Genomic DNA, 16,051 nt, shown 5'->3' on the forward strand with positions numbered 1-16,051 from the left:
CGACCTCTCGATGGTCTGGGGCCAACGGACGGTCTCGTCGCCGCCGGTCTGTGAGTTTGAGGTCTCTGAGGGCTCAGTTTTGAGAATGTCGACTTAGTACATGTATCCATTATAGTAAAATTGCCCTGTACCGCTTCGGTAAACCGGCCTGCGAACATGGTCTTCACCTGTCATCGGGAGGTGGATCAGACTGTCTCTTGTTTCTCCTTCAGGTCATCTCATCGCGGCCAGAATGTTGTCTCGTCTCGACTCTACCAGCTTGATGGACATCTGGCGAATTGATCTTATTTCAGTCTCGCTAGTGGAACCATAGCTATATGATTTGAGATGTATTTTGGTCGGGGACCTGTTCTGTGTCATCTGGGAGCTACTGATGGGGTCTCATGAGCAGCTCTGCTGCTAGAATGGAGTTGACTAAAATGTCATGCCAACCCAAGTGGCCTGGTTCAGTTCATACAACATGAAGAACTGTGTCCATGTCGAGTCGTGTTCATTCAGTGCCCGGTCTTGTTAGGCCATGAAGGCGGAACATTTTCTTTTTGCCTGGAATGTTTGACCCTGTAAAAACAGACTGGGTCGACGGGTATGCACGGGGCTGCTGATTGTGAGGTTATGTTTGCGGTTTGGAGTCTGGACGCTCAGTCCGCCCGGTTTTATGCGAGTGCGGGTGGAAGTTCGAAACCCAACCTCTTGGAGAAGACCTCCATGGACTTGGTTACAAAGTCCGTTGGCAGGTCAATTTCTTTGGGATCCACCTAGTTACATAGAAAGGAGGCTCCGTCTCCGGCCTGGGTCCACGTTTCTGAAACCAACAGCTCAATGGCTTCCAACTGGGTTTTTGGACGGGTGAGTTTTAGGGGCCAGTGGTAGGCGGCATCGTTCCCGCTCCGGTGTTAATTGTGATCGGACCTGGTTTGGACCTGCTGCTTCCGTAGGAACGGTCAGAGGTGATTTCTGGGCGGTAGCCAATTGCTCGACTAACGGTTGAAATATCACAGTAGCCACTCTTGGTCTGCCTGAGGTTGCTGGACGTTCTGGTCTCTGGGGGAATCTCTATTCCTGTACGGTCCGTCGCCGCCGCCCCGTCGGTAGCCATGATATGAGTGAGGAGTCGACTGAGACAGGTGAATTATCCATCGAACGCGGGGATCTGCTCCTGGTACGTGGTTGGACAGGTAGAGTTGACTTGTGCATATCTCGGTCCCTAGCCAATTGTATGTCAGGAGGGCCTCGGTGCGAAGCCGGACGGCTCGATTCTGTTTGCGGACCGGTTATCTGCGGTTCGGTTGTCTGTGGACGCGACTGCGTCGCTCCTTCACCCGGACCGGTGTTCCGCTTACGTTTTATTGCCTTTCCATTCCCTATGTTGGTATTTTTGCTCTTTGCCTCAGTATTGGCACTCGCCTTATTCTCTGTCGCCGTAGATACTAGCGAGAGGAAATTCTCAGAGCTTGTAGCGACTGGGTCCGGTAAATCCATTTCTAACGCACCCGACACGTAGGTCGGAGCAGGAACCGGTGAGAGTCGTACTAGGCGCAACTGACGCTTTTCTCGACGGGCCGCCTTCCAGTTCTCCACTTCCTGCCAGTTATCTGGAGAGAAGGTTACACATAGGGAGCAAGGTTCCCGTCGGGAGCAAGGTCTGCACATCGGGCAGAATTCGTGACCGTACCAGGTCCTTCCTGGTCTGAAGAGCGAGCACGTCGCACATTTCATTTATGTTCTGCTTTCCTTAGACGCTATATTAAGGATGAAGGTGAATCGAAGAGAACACGACAGCAAGAAGGAGGGGGTACGCATGGTGCAGCCTCTCACCCAGGCCGAACAGGTGCCGATGAGCCTAGTCGGGAACCCGGACTAGGAACTGAGCCTCCGGATGGAACTCAGTGGGGAACTAACGACAGGTTCGTTCCCGGGCTGATGAAGGGGCAAGGCCTAAAGGGTGATAACCCACTAGCGGGTCGCCGGCCACTTGGGGAGGACAGCCCCCGCCTATAGTCTACAGAGGCCTTCCAAGGCCGGATGACGGCCAAAGAGGAGAGAACTGGCCTGTCTGCTATCGGTTGGCCTAAGGTAAATATCCGCGAAAAGGGGGCCTAGCCGCGAAGCCTAACAAGAATCTGGGTTAGGGCACACCCGCGGTACCGAGCCTAGCCGAGTAGCCTACCACACTGACAGGTTTCGGACGCCCGCCCTGGGCGGAAAACCTCTCCCAACTATCTATGCAATAAACAAGCGGGCTCGACAATGTGACTTTTTACTCGGGTGGACCACCAGCAAGTTTATGGGCTTACGTAACAACGCCTTCAGCGGCTAACGGTGGGGTTGACCACGCTTGCTATGTAGGTGTCGCGCAAACGGTACCGGTACGTACAGCGGATATACGGACAAAACGGACTAGAATGAGAGTATAGCACGTGACAAAATATGACTAAAACAAAAGGATACTTGTAGAGTGCTCCTTTGAAACGAGAGGAAAAGTGTTCCTACGACCGCAAATTCAAGATGAAGTTCCAAAACGTTGAAAAGTGGGTGAAATTTGTTACACAAAAGTCGCTAAGAAAAAGTATAGCTGTCTTTCTAAGTAATAGATGCGGAATGAGGTGTAATTGGGCGATGCCCATGGAGCAAGAGCGCAGTGATAAAGCGTTCCGATGTGTAGTTAGGTAGATAGGTAAAAGGGGAGCAATATATTTTATTCAAGAAGATAGACTTGTTGTTTTCACAGTATTTTGGAATTGGAATTGGCTCCGTGCCATTTATAAAATATAAAATGTGCTCTGCAGGAGACTTCCGTAGTGTTCCGTGATACCGGAAACCTCAATTTAATGTCAAGTACCGTATTACGGTCTTCGGTAATAATATTTAAAAAAAAAACCTCCAATAACACAGTGCTGGATTGTTTGTTTCATAAGCTTTTTGATAATACAATTGAACTTTTTCCGCGTCCTTTAAAGTCACATCAGACCAACAAACAATACTTGGAATATGCTGCTGGAGTTTTACAAACAAGCAGATGAATACGTTTCAAGTAGAGTCTAAGGAACGTAATGATGCCATCTATATATAATTGCGACATATAACTTCGTTGTGTAAATCGCGTTGTGGTAACTACTGAAATTTGCATAAACAAAAATACAATATGGTACTATGGCTGCCTGGTACCTCTCAAGCACACGGTTCAAGCAAAATGGGAATTAATTTAAGATATTATTTATTTAGTACCAGATGTTGACCACTGTTTGCCCTTGTGTCTCAACACAAGATTTTATGGGATTTTATGTACTTTTAGTTCCATAACAAACACTTTGCTTTGACGAAGTTGGATAATGAAAATCGTAAGAATTTGGTGTTTTGGGAATATTTTCTATAGGGATACGGCATTTGCTTTTCTTTTCATGATTTTCTATCTGACATAGATTTTCGTGAAAAGCCAACGAGTTTTGCGTTGCTGGAAAGATGACTGAATAAATTCATAGAAAACGTAGGCCGCTAATTGAAAGTAATTCATCGATCCAGTAGATGTGGGCAAAAACCACATCATAAGACACATCATAACACAACAGCATACAGAAAGAATAACGTTTCCATATGTGTGGTTTATTTACTAATACATTTTCTACTAAAGAATTAACTGTTTCACTTACCAGTTAGATATTTCTACCATATACTTTCAATAAGACCGACTGGGGTGATAAACACTCCTCGCATACCCGACGGAATCTGTAAACTTAGAGAATTACAGAAACCCTTTAAATAATTCAATAAAGAAAATAGCGTCAAACAACGTTGGTGTACAACCAAACGTAGTTCTTATGGTATTTAACAATATGTAATTTATCAATAGTATTAAAAGTTACTTTTGTGTTGGGATTGTGTTCGTTCAGCCGTTAAAGTTTGTCACCCTGGCCTTTGTATGTACGAAACCAATATAAAAGGCATTGAACTAGTTTCTAGTAATTTAAGCATTCCATACCATACCTTGCAGTAGAAAAGCTGTGACTTGTCAGTAGAACACACCCAAGTACACGTTAAGCTATGTTACCACGACTTCCTGGATATCATCAGGTAAAATCGATTCGATCTGAAAATAAAGTGACAGATATGCTATGTATTGATATAGTTTGAATGTGCTGAGAAATTGATAACAAGATTCATGTCTTGATGTGCACCATTTCAATAACTATCAAATGATAGCGAAGCGATTTTATTTGTGACAAATTGTATTTTGGTGTGAAAACGTAATGAGGGTTACCGGGAGAAGAGGTGGGGGATTAGACAGGGAAACAAATGTCAGATGAGGTTCTAATTTTTTTACCTTTTTTTTTTTTGCAGGGGACACTCATGGACATGCGAGAGTTAAATCTAAGGGTAGAATAGGCGTGGGGAGGGATATAGGAGGTTGAATCTTAAAGAATTGTTTTTCTCTCAATTATTATTTTACATAAGTATGTAAGTTATAACTCTAACAGACCGCTGGAATATTCCGTTAAACTAGTATTGTCTCTTGAATATAATATATTCGTGGCCTGAACCGCATTTTAATGTTCCACGCTATATCAATATAGTGAATGGCCTTAATGGCTATATGTTCACCAGCATATGTTATGGTCGTATCACAGTATTTACAGCGTGTACGCATGATCTCATTTACGTGATGTATTTGGTACCGTTCTCAGAAAGTGAAACTATATTTTACATGCATATCGTAGCAATTTGCTATTCAATTTATATTTTTGTCGCAGGTACTTAGGTATACCATGCACAATGAGTAAGGTAATGAATTTCTACTCATGCGAATCAATTCTCGACTCTAAACATTAATTTAAAGTGCAGTTTTTAAGAGGTCGGCTACATCGAAATATAACTTAAACACGTACAGTTAGGTATAGGTTCTCATAAAAGCTTTAGACTACACATGCAGTGAATGTCTGAATATTTTCATATCTTATCTCTCATTTTTCCAGTCATTTTTAATAATCTCAATATCAATAAAATATGCATTCGAGAAAACTCAAGCAACACCTGACATCCGTTTTACTACAAGAACATGCTACACGAAGCAAGATTTCGATAACGAAACATGTGTAAAAGTAAGTGGGCCTGACGTTTCGATCCTATCAGGATCTTCTTCACATTTGGAATGACAATAACAGTAACAGAAGGGACCAGTGGCGCAGGAAGGTACTTTTGAGTGGGGGGGGGGGGCTGAAGACTGATGGCCGACCTGGTGGAGGGGAATATAAGGGGAGGGGGTGTCCCCCTCTCCTTTGGATTTTTGTTTGCATTTCCAGGTGGCCTCAGATGCAATTTGGTGCAATATAGCACATTTCAACACCCACTCCATTTTGTAAATAATTTTGCATTTTCACCTGGCCTTAGATGCAATTTGGTGTTCCAAATGAGATTTTTTTCTCATTTGGAAATGAAAAAGGGGTTTTCTGACTTGCGGACCGGGGGGGGGGGGCGAAATGATACTTCCGCCCCACCATATTTTTCACTGGGGGGATGGCGCCCCCAAAGCCCCCCCCCGTTCCTACGCCCTGCAAAGGGACACATGTACGCACAGAAAACAGACAGGTTAATGAGCAGGGTGAACACAAAAGACAGACTCCACCACCAAAAGTCTTGTCAGGGGATGTTATGTCCCATAATAAGTCACTCAACAATATCATTGGGGAAGTGGTAAGGAACAAACAAGAAAGCAAGCACCTAGGTAAGTTCAAACTATCTCCCAAATTTCTTAATGCCTTCATTGATTAGAACAATGTATTGACGTAATACACTTTAGAGGTACCTATGTAAGTATAGGCTTTCAAGTTGTAGATATCTGTCTCATCCGACGTGTGACACGTGACCCATTTACTGTATGGTGACGTTAACTAACCTAACCTTTGTTAATTCCTTCATTGATTAGTAAACTATATTAAATATTAAACAAAGAACAAAACACACCACATAGGAGAGTTCAAAATCAAAGGCAAAAGGAAGTCACACGCATCCGCACACGCATACCAAATGGAACAACTTAGATACAAATTCACACTAAATGAAGTCTAGCGTATGTGGCCCTGCACTATACCCACCCACCATTTTTCCTTAATTTACTAGTACAGTATATTAACCGTTTTTTACTTACCTAACGGGGTTTAATTGGATATCCTTTGTTTTGGTAAATACAATTGATACAATAGCCTTTAGTTTCAATAATATGGAAATCCTTCATTTTTATAGACCTATTCAATCCTTGATTATTGTTTCTGGTATCGAATCGTCCTGGAAGTTAGAGGTGGTGTTCAATTGTTTGATTGAGGAAGTTGTGATGACCGTACTATGTCATAACGATATATCAAGAATTTCTAAATGTAAGGTAACTGTGACAGTATCGATATTACATTTCAATGTCAGTTAATATATCCAATTAAGCATACATTACCCCGATAAACAAATATGTTTCGAGGAACACATCCACTAATTCATGCTTTACCGTAAAAGTCGTGTTAAAACCTGTCGTACAACCGATGTGCCATACTTTCTGATTTGAGTATTTGGTTCACACGTATATTCAGTTCGCTAATATGAGTAACTTTTATTTCAATTATGAGTCATATCTTCAGCAATCGTAGTAACATAACAAATCAATTCAAAATTATCCAACCGCGGCTGAGGTCATAATACTACAATAGCATGGATACGTCAGTAGCTAAATTTCTACAATGTTGACGTAAAGCCTTTTTAACGCCTTTTTGTATTGACTTGTTATAAGTAACGCTTGTTGGTTATGACACGCACTTTGAATATGGGAACTGTTTAAATGGTTATTTTCTCTAAATTGAACCTACTATAACGGTGAGAAGAAAATCTAATAATGTCATAATTATGATTTTTACTATTGCGACAAGAATGTTGAATCGACATTAACAAATTATGGGTGGCAGTTTTTTTTCTGTCCACATCTAATATCTATATATGCATATTGGCCTTTCATAGAAACAACATTACCCAGGAATTAGATTTGCCGTATTTTCAAAGTCAATACATTTTGTTGTACAGACTAAGATACAAATATTAACATACGGTGGCTTATGATACAATAACAAGTTGTTGCATTGTGTTAATGGTGACAATCTGTAATGTTTTTCTGAAAACAAATGTCAGTTTGCTCCACGATCTCATAAAGAAAACGAATATTACTCACAATAAATTTAAAGTTTAGTGAGACTTTCACAGTCTTTTAGATTTTTCACAAATTAACGGTCAATTTGCTATCAATATTGTAAGATTCTATTTAATTTTAAATAGTTCTAAAATATATAAACACAGAAGACGTGTGAATAAAATACGGTTTCATAAAAATAGAAACAGATATAAAACTTCGTAATATCATTTTTTCCTTTCTTGTTTCGCTACTATTATAACTTTTATTTTCTTAGCCTCTTACCTGTTTTCAATCTTTCTTATGTATGCAACCACGAGGTACAATAAAAAATTAGAACCGAATCCATTTTGACGGTTAACCGGTTAATTATTTTATTGTAAACCGGTTTCATACACATCAATGAACGAGTTAAGGATGGTGGGTATTGCTAGGCATAAGACTTGTACCCTAGTCCCCTCCCATTAAAAATAAATAAATACAAAATTTCGCGGAATATGCCTTGAACATCATATATCATTAGGCCTACTGCAAAAACAATTCTAAATTTGCTTAAACACCGTAACGGTTACAATGATACAATTATTCCGTTTGACGTCATTGTGTCTACACTTCTTTACTTAACTTATTGTCTCTTTATGGCAACAAATTCGCATGAGTGGTTTCAATTGTTCAAGTTTATATATTTTCTGCATAAACGGAACCGACCCCACTACTATTGAGTTTTTGAAAATACCTTGTCTACGCTACTCCAGACACTGTGCACTGCAATAATGCTGGAAGTAGTGGTTCTTTAATGTGAATACAGTTATTGTAGGTGTGGTTTCTGCGAGCTATAGATCCATAACTACATAGCTAGGTCTTCTAAATACTGGACACGTTTCCTACAACTACCTTAATCCACACTAATCACCATTGCTTACAATTTATAGTGTACACTTTCAGGGAGGACTGTTGCCACTGATGTACTATCACTCTGGTCATTAATCGAATTTTACGGAGATTATTGTTGTATCAGGAACGTAAATTCATGATGTGGGTAGAAACAAACGTCAGTCTGAAATCGATACTAAGTCTCAAACCAGAAATCATCCCAGCGTTACACCAATGGGCGTAAGAGGGGTAGAAGAACAACGAAAGAACAACGCTGCGAGAGAACAAGAACTACCTGATAGTACTGTAGTCTACATGGCCTATGGATCTCCACCACGGTCGCCTTCGTCGTTCTCACGTGTACATTTACGGAATTAGAAAATTAAGCAAGCAATCAGTTGAGGAGAGGCTTAAAAGGTGAAGGCTTCGAGGCTTAAAAGATGAAGGCTTTATAGATTCGTTACAGAGTCAACCCAAACGCTAAAAACTGATCATTTTGTGTTTCGTATCAGGAGAGTAATCGAGGTCTAAATATATAAATCTTAAAGCAGCTGTGTGAGTCCTTTCTACCTCATTGACCCTACAATGACATAACAACATAGAAAACTTGCCTATCTATTCAAATATAACTCAAATGGTGGTATAAAAGCCGAATATTTTACAACTTTGAACTTTGGTTTTCTCTCATATATGTTCCGTTATGATTACAATAAACCCCGCCCATAACATGAATATTTGAATTAAATGAACGTCATTGAATAATGAGGTAAAATTTTTCACTTTGCCGGCGTCGTAAGCAACCAAGTATACTATTATGTTCTCCGACACTACGCTTTATTTGTGTACATTTTGTATGGCTGTGATGACAACGCAACTTTTCCAATTGCTGTGAATGAATATATTTTAAGCAACGGCTCATAAATAAAAGTGTTAGCTATTCACTGATTGGTTGAATTCAAACTAGTGCATTTGGGGAACAGTATGCAATTATTTTATATGAGGAATTTGTCGAAAGACACTCTACTCATTATCTGTACAAGAATTACTCACCGACAAATGCTCGTGGCAGGGAAAATGTTAATATGTTAGTTTGCTTTGTTGTGATGAATATATGTAAAAAATCGATGGACAGGTCAAGAGGGTGGAAGAACGGCGACCAAAAAACATAACAAGTTACTTTAAACTTGTATCAACAACTTGCAAGAAAATACAGATTTACAGTAGTAACCCTCCACGCTGAAGGGGGCTAGTTGAGGGGGGGGGGGATGCGAGAGACGTATTTTCTGTTGCTGTGATACAAAATATTGGAGTTTAGTCATGAAAAAGAACAATACTGCTTGTGCAATACCCTATCATGTCACAACATGTATGTACCTTAAATTGCCTGGCAGAGTGATCATGGCAAGTTAAGTTGATGCATGAGCATGAAAACACTATTTCATGTTAAATTAATATCATACTTGGTATATATGTTGGTAATGGGTATTAGATATGGCCAGTTGCAGATCTCTGAAATATTAATTAGTGGGCGGGCTTAACATAACTTCTTAAAGATTATTATCTTGCAACTGTACGCATGATCTGCTTCATATTTGGTATGGAGTATATGCAGGTATTGTGAATGCCATCACATCACTAAATTTGAATGATTAGTTGCACCAGATGTAAATCTGCGAGATAAAGCCATTCAATACAAGTGAGTTGGAAGATATACTTAGTACATGTGTTGGTCATGAGTATTTAATCATCTCATTTGTTTTCGGTAAATGTCTGATGAATATTTATGAGTAGGCAGGACTTAAAGAGAATATAAAATGGCGCTATCTTAGTTACTAAGCATGACTTTGTATGAAAACTTGTAGCGGTATGCAAGTGTGTATATAGGCACATAATTTTATTGCAACTAAGTTTAAATGCACATGAATACCAGTAGGCTTACAATAGACCGAAGTGGTCAAGAAAGTTTTATCCAACTTACCAGAGTATCTAAAATGATATATTTGGTGTTTAGAAACTTCTACAGAAAATGTAATTCTCTCATGAAATGAACTAACATGTTCAAATAATGAGAGATTCTTCACTATGTAGCCAGACAAAATAATATATCGTCAATGTATGTAGACTAATGTAACGGCTTAAGTGGAGGAGCAGCGTCGGATACCACATTCACTTAATTAGACAGGGTACTTCTAGGGCAGAAACTTTTAACAGTGCAGACTTTTTTAACATATCAACAACCGGTTGCCTTAACTACTTACATTATACAACACATTATGTACATGTATATAGCGTTTTAAGTTTGATTAATCATTTGTGATTTGGAATCTGTTCATTCTATAGTTAAATAGTATTGGTAAAATTGTCTTTATAGGCGATTTTTTTCAACAATCCGCAAGTTATTGGGTGAATCGCTGGATTAATTCATTTATTGTTATTTTCTCACTTTTCCGATGACTTCGCTGGGTATGCACTCTTACACAAACCCCTTGATTAAACTCCGTGATCAATATGCTAAGGTTTTATATTGGCTGATGCACCTTATATGCATTAATAATAATTATGCATGTCTGTGACACCCAACTTTAAAATTCGCTTTCTCTAAATGGATCACTTGCACGGATACAACAAGAATTACCTGAACAGACAATAAGAACTCGATTTTTGTTATACTGGATGTCAGAAGTTGTTTTAAGTTAGCAGAAGACAAGATTTCACCCTGGAAGTCTCATAACATTCCCGACGAAATGGAACTGGGAGGATATCATACTTAATATCTGAACTGCTCCATTTTGAGTTTATGAAGCGTTTCGGTTTCAGGAGATATTTTCTTTGAAGTCAAGTTATATGTGAACAAAATATGGGTCTTATGGTCCAGATGATGATCTTCAATATTTAGTGTACCAACTTAATTGGTTTATTTGACTTCGTGGGTCATTTGAGGACAAGTTCCTTAAGTTCCTAGACAAAGTCTCCCAAATTATACCTCTCAATATTCCGGGAATGTGAACGAGCTATATCAATAGCTTAATGACATTAACAACATTACATCACACTGGTAAGTTAAAACTCAACTGATACGGATAATTAAAGAAAAAGAGGAAATTCTACACAGAAATACTCTCCCAAAATGGAAGAAAGGGGCACACAAACATATATTTAGAGGAGTTTAGCGGGGTTTTTTTTCGACCGAGGAGGATGAGGAGCTCCATTTTCTTTATGTGATCAGGTCTTTTCTATTCCCACCTTCGTTAATTCCTTCATTGATTATTACAAGACATTAACTTTATATACTTTCAATGTAATTTTTCAAGTACAGGTTTGTGTAGTTGTTGATAGGTGTCTCACCAAACGAAATACACGTGACCTATATACAGTGTGCGGAGAAGGAGAGGGGGTAGGGAGGAGACCTGTGATACATTATTTTCCCTAAGTTTCTATAAACGATCTTTTGTGGTATCAACTTCAGCCAGGGTTAGTAGCTTGCAAACTACTCTTTTGCTGCATCTGTAATGTATTTACAGGCAAGTAACCGCTGGGAGGGGTTACCCCTCTGGTTGTGAAGCTTTTCATTAAATATTTTATGAAAATGATTTAATTATTTGTTGCAATCTAAAATAGAAACTCCCACTCAAACATTCTGCTTAATTCCTTAAAGATGTTAATAGGATATGTGTAGAGCAACAAATGATGAAATTAGTGTATGTAGTTAACATACACAAAGAATACAGCATACCACCACATAGGTGAGTTCAAAATCATATAATTAAAGCATAGGGAACTCACAAACACACAAACTCAAGCAAAAATGTAACAACTTGTATACACATTGACACTAAATGAGGTCTAACGTGTGCGTGTGTAGACGGGGTAGGGTAGGGGTGAGTGGTGGATTCCCTCTGTGTCACCCGGGCCTTAACTATACCCACCTTCCTTATTTCCTTCATTTATTAATATGATCAATTAACCTTATTTACTTACCTAATGAGGGTTTGATAGGATATCCTTTGTTCTGGTGTAAATATCATTGACTCAATGACCTGTAGTTTCAATGATATTGAAATCCTGAATTGTTATACTCTATTCTTGATTATTGGTTCCGATATCGAATGGTCCTGGAATAGGAGGTGGTGTTTAGCTGTTTGATTGATGAAGTGTTGATGCACATACAGTGTCATAGTAATAGATCAAGCCTTTATAAATCTAAGGTTACTGTGACTATCGAAATTCAATTACAACGTCAGTAAATATATATACAAATTAAGCAGACATAACTCCAATAAACAAAGATATTTCGAGAATCCCATCCGTTACTTCATGTATTACCGTGATAGCCGTGTTAAAACCTGTATTACAACTGATGTGCCATACGTTCTGACTTTATTCACACTTATATACAGTTTACTTTTATTTGTCCTTCTTTCCAAGTATGAGTCATATCTTTATTAAACGTAGTGATCTATTCAAATGTATTTATACCTATCCAACCGAAGCAGAGGTCATATTACATATACAATTGCACGGCACGTCAGTTACGTTATGTATAGACCGATGACGTAACGCCTTTTCGAATTAACCTGCTTGAAGTAACGCTTTAAGTGATATCTTAAAGATTTAAATGGACTAGAGCGATATGTTTGTAATATTAGTTATCTTTACAGGTAAATTGATTGAACACTTGAAAAATTAAATACATCATTCAATCAGAAGAAAACTTTAATCAGTTTCTCTGATAGCTGTTGTTTGAGGTTGTGCTTCTTCACCAATCCCAGGCTATATTTCATATAGTCTAAGCATTTTCGGTTTGTTTAGTGATAAAGATATGAAGACTTTTTCGAGGTTCGCAGCAGAATTTTACAGAACAAACTTAATTTAGCAGTCGTTCCTTATTAATATTCAACCAGCAGCTGTACGTAGTCCTTGTTATCATGATCTAAGAGACTTCAGTCAAACAGCTGATATTTGACTGTTTACACCAGTATAATTTATAAAGTCAATTTGGGATTAAAGGTTAATATGCTGCATGTTATCGTGATTGAAGAAACTCATGTGCCAGTCCAAGTCAATAAATGAATGATTGTACTCTGATTATTGATGTGAAAGTAGTCTATATGCTTTTTAGGAGTAAATTGTTCTGGTTGTTAAATATTTGATCAAATACAATGGTATCAAACAACAGTGAATCGAGTACAAGTACGAGTACTTAAGCATCAGAGTGCTGATGTGATGCAACTCCATTGATTGTACCATCGTAATGAGGGCAGGGGACGGCAGTGGAGGAATTTAAACTTGAGCAATCATTCTTTGAAGACTTCCTTAAGTGCAGCTCCATCACTGTTCACCTTTGTCGTTGTTATTTTTCTTTCAGGAAATTTACATTAAGTGACAAGATGAGCATTAGATACAATAAGCAAGTGTAAGGGGGAGGATGGAAGTGAAAGCATAGTTGGATATTATTTAATGAAGACTATCACATACATATAACACTGCCACTGCTGATGTTACTATCCGTTCATGTCCATTACTTGAGTTGACAAATTGAGTTAGTTTTAAACATAGTTTGAACAGCTCTTACATTTTGAAGGGGATTGTGTGGATAATGGGATGGGAGCTTAGAAGTGAAGTTAAATCATCACTCGATGAAGACTGTCATAGACACAGCACTGTAACTGCTGATGTATTTGTTGTTCTTGTTCTTGTTACCTTCCATATATTATTACATGCAGCTGAAAAAAAGCTTACAGAAGAAACAGCTGTAACATGTTAAAGAAGGGTGTAGGATGTGTGTAGGGGCGTGGGGGGGGGGGGGCTGATAGTACACTTAATGATTCCTTTTTTGAAGACTTTCATAGATGTAAGACGGTGATCTGATCTACCTTGCTGTTGCTTTCCCCTCATGTCCATTACTTGTATTTGCAAGATGAAAACATTGTTTAAAACATGTTGAAAGGGTGGAATGGGTGAAGAAATTGAAGATCATTTAGTCCTTCACCGCCAATGCTATTCAATTTCAGTTTATATTTCATCTCATACCCATGCATCATGTACCCTTAGTTGATGTACATAAATACTACCTTAACAATGTACGTTCCTCTACTGTGTGCATTTTAACTGCGTTGAGTTAATTTAAACCGCACTGCATTACTTTAAACACACCTGCTTACTACAGAGAATGGGACAATATACCTGCGTTATTGAGTTTAAAACCCACTTTACGTGTAACTTAACTCAACCAGGAGTGCCTTTATACACGATGGTGCATAGTATAGCGGATGGATGAACTCACGATTTCTGCATAAGTTTATTCAATTTCTTTTTTTGTGTTAAGGGCTCCTATACTAAGTGGAATTCTAAAATCTACAGTCATATGTATATACATCGGTTAAGCAGTAATGTCATACAGTAAAGTGTAGGAATATGTTAGGATGGCATATCTTACTTGCCAGGTATACATTTGTTATCGGTATTATCTGTTGACAAAAGTCTTAACTAATGTACATCTGTTTTAGCAATCCAATGCATAGTTCTGTTATATGTATACATAGCTTGAATATCAGCCAACGGGGAAATTATAGGTTTCAAATTGTCCTTAAAGACTAATACTGATTAAATCCAACCTTCACCTCAACCCGTCATAGTCATTTGAACTTCCTCTTTTAGTCCGTACCTTTAGCGTGTTACTTTTGAGAACTTCAATCCTGCTAACCATGATCAATTCCTTCATAGTACGTGCGGTCTGTCTTACTCAATGATGTGTGACGGTCGCGTACACTAATTCTATGTAGGTGTTATTTCTACATCGGTAAGATAAAAACCAGCACTGGTATTCATCGCTCATGGTAACTGAGAAATATGCCTAGAAATTCTGTTATAATTATCCATTCAACCTTGGCGTTTTGGTAGATTATACATCGCGTGTTATAAACAGGAATTTTTAACACACACGTATACATTACAAATCGAAAGATAAACATATACTACACACCTTCCACGTTATGTGCTTCCATTATATATGTACACCGATACGATTACATCAAAGAAAACGATATTCACTATTACTGGTAGTGACAAATCACACACTAAGCTAGGAAACTTATCGAAGGCAAAGTCTCAAAGTTAGTTATTTGTATCTGTTGTAATATTTTAATTTCATCTTCAATAGAGGTACACTTTCAATTTTGGGGATATATGCGTTAAGGAAACACAAACAACCTTACTTATCGTCTTCAACATTCAACAGTCAACGTTCAACATTAAGTATTAACATAATATACGGTAGATATCATTTCTTTTCAACTAAATGAGGACTGAAATCACAACATTCCCCCGAAGTGCACAGTGAAGCCCTATTCCTAGCTGTAACCTACGTACAATTCAGTGACGCGGTTAGCTATACTCTAGTAATTTAAGTTTGCATGTACTTAAAATGTACAGGAAGTGTGAAACGGCTACTTATACATTGTAAAATTGTGTAAGTGTCACGTAAACTAAGAAGACAATTGTGCAGAGAGCGAGGCTGATGTTGAAAGTATACAATCTCGGCAGAACCATAGCAATTTTCTATACAGAACGAATGACTATTCGAGGACAAATAAGGAGACCAGCAAACCTAAACAAAAATAAATACACACATTTCGTATAGATGGCTTCGCTGTCTGACCTGAAAGGTCATGGTAGGTATCTACAGATTAGTATAGCGGTACCGAGTGATTATTCATTTAGCCCATCATTAATGATATTGTTTTAATTTGTATATTTTCATGCTTACAGCGTCTTCTTTGATAATACAATAGTTGAAGACGTTGGCAGGAAGTTCGATGGATGTAGCCATAACGAAATGGTAAAAGTATAATATTTTGAGTCAAAGTATGAAATAATTAGAAGTTTTACATGGTGTTGTAATAAATCTGAATTATTCATCTAGGAGATTAGTTAGGAGAAGAAATTGTTGGACACACAGAAAATACGTTAATATATGCTTCACATCATGCAGTGCTGTGTGTTAGTCGTTTCCATAACTGCATA

General features: G+C 38.4%; 1 protein-coding gene across 8 annotated transcripts in view; it reads right to left on the minus strand.

Annotated features, from left to right (window-relative positions):
• Positions 1-12,457, minus strand: part of LOC139982204 (uncharacterized) — a 118,212-nt gene extending 105,755 nt beyond the window's left edge. For 4 of the 8 annotated variants that reach the window (XM_071994805.1, XM_071994804.1, XM_071994806.1 and 1 more), the window contains exons 1-3: positions 12,008-12,457; positions 3,982-4,084; positions 3,648-3,730 (exon numbers count right to left, since the gene is read on the minus strand). The gene's annotated coding sequence lies outside the window, so the exon portion shown is untranslated. Of the gene's footprint in view, positions 1-3,647; positions 3,731-3,981; positions 4,085-6,139; positions 6,737-12,007 lie in introns of those variants that run through there. The other 4 variants (XM_071994800.1, XM_071994803.1, XM_071994799.1 and 1 more) reach the window with 4 other exon arrangements.
• Positions 12,458-16,051: the final 3,594 nt, after the last annotated feature.

The sequence above is a fragment of the Apostichopus japonicus genome, chromosome 16 (genome assembly GCF_037975245.1).
Source record: "Apostichopus japonicus isolate 1M-3 chromosome 16, ASM3797524v1, whole genome shotgun sequence".
Lineage (NCBI taxonomy): Eukaryota > Metazoa > Echinodermata > Holothuroidea > Aspidochirotida > Stichopodidae > Apostichopus > Apostichopus japonicus.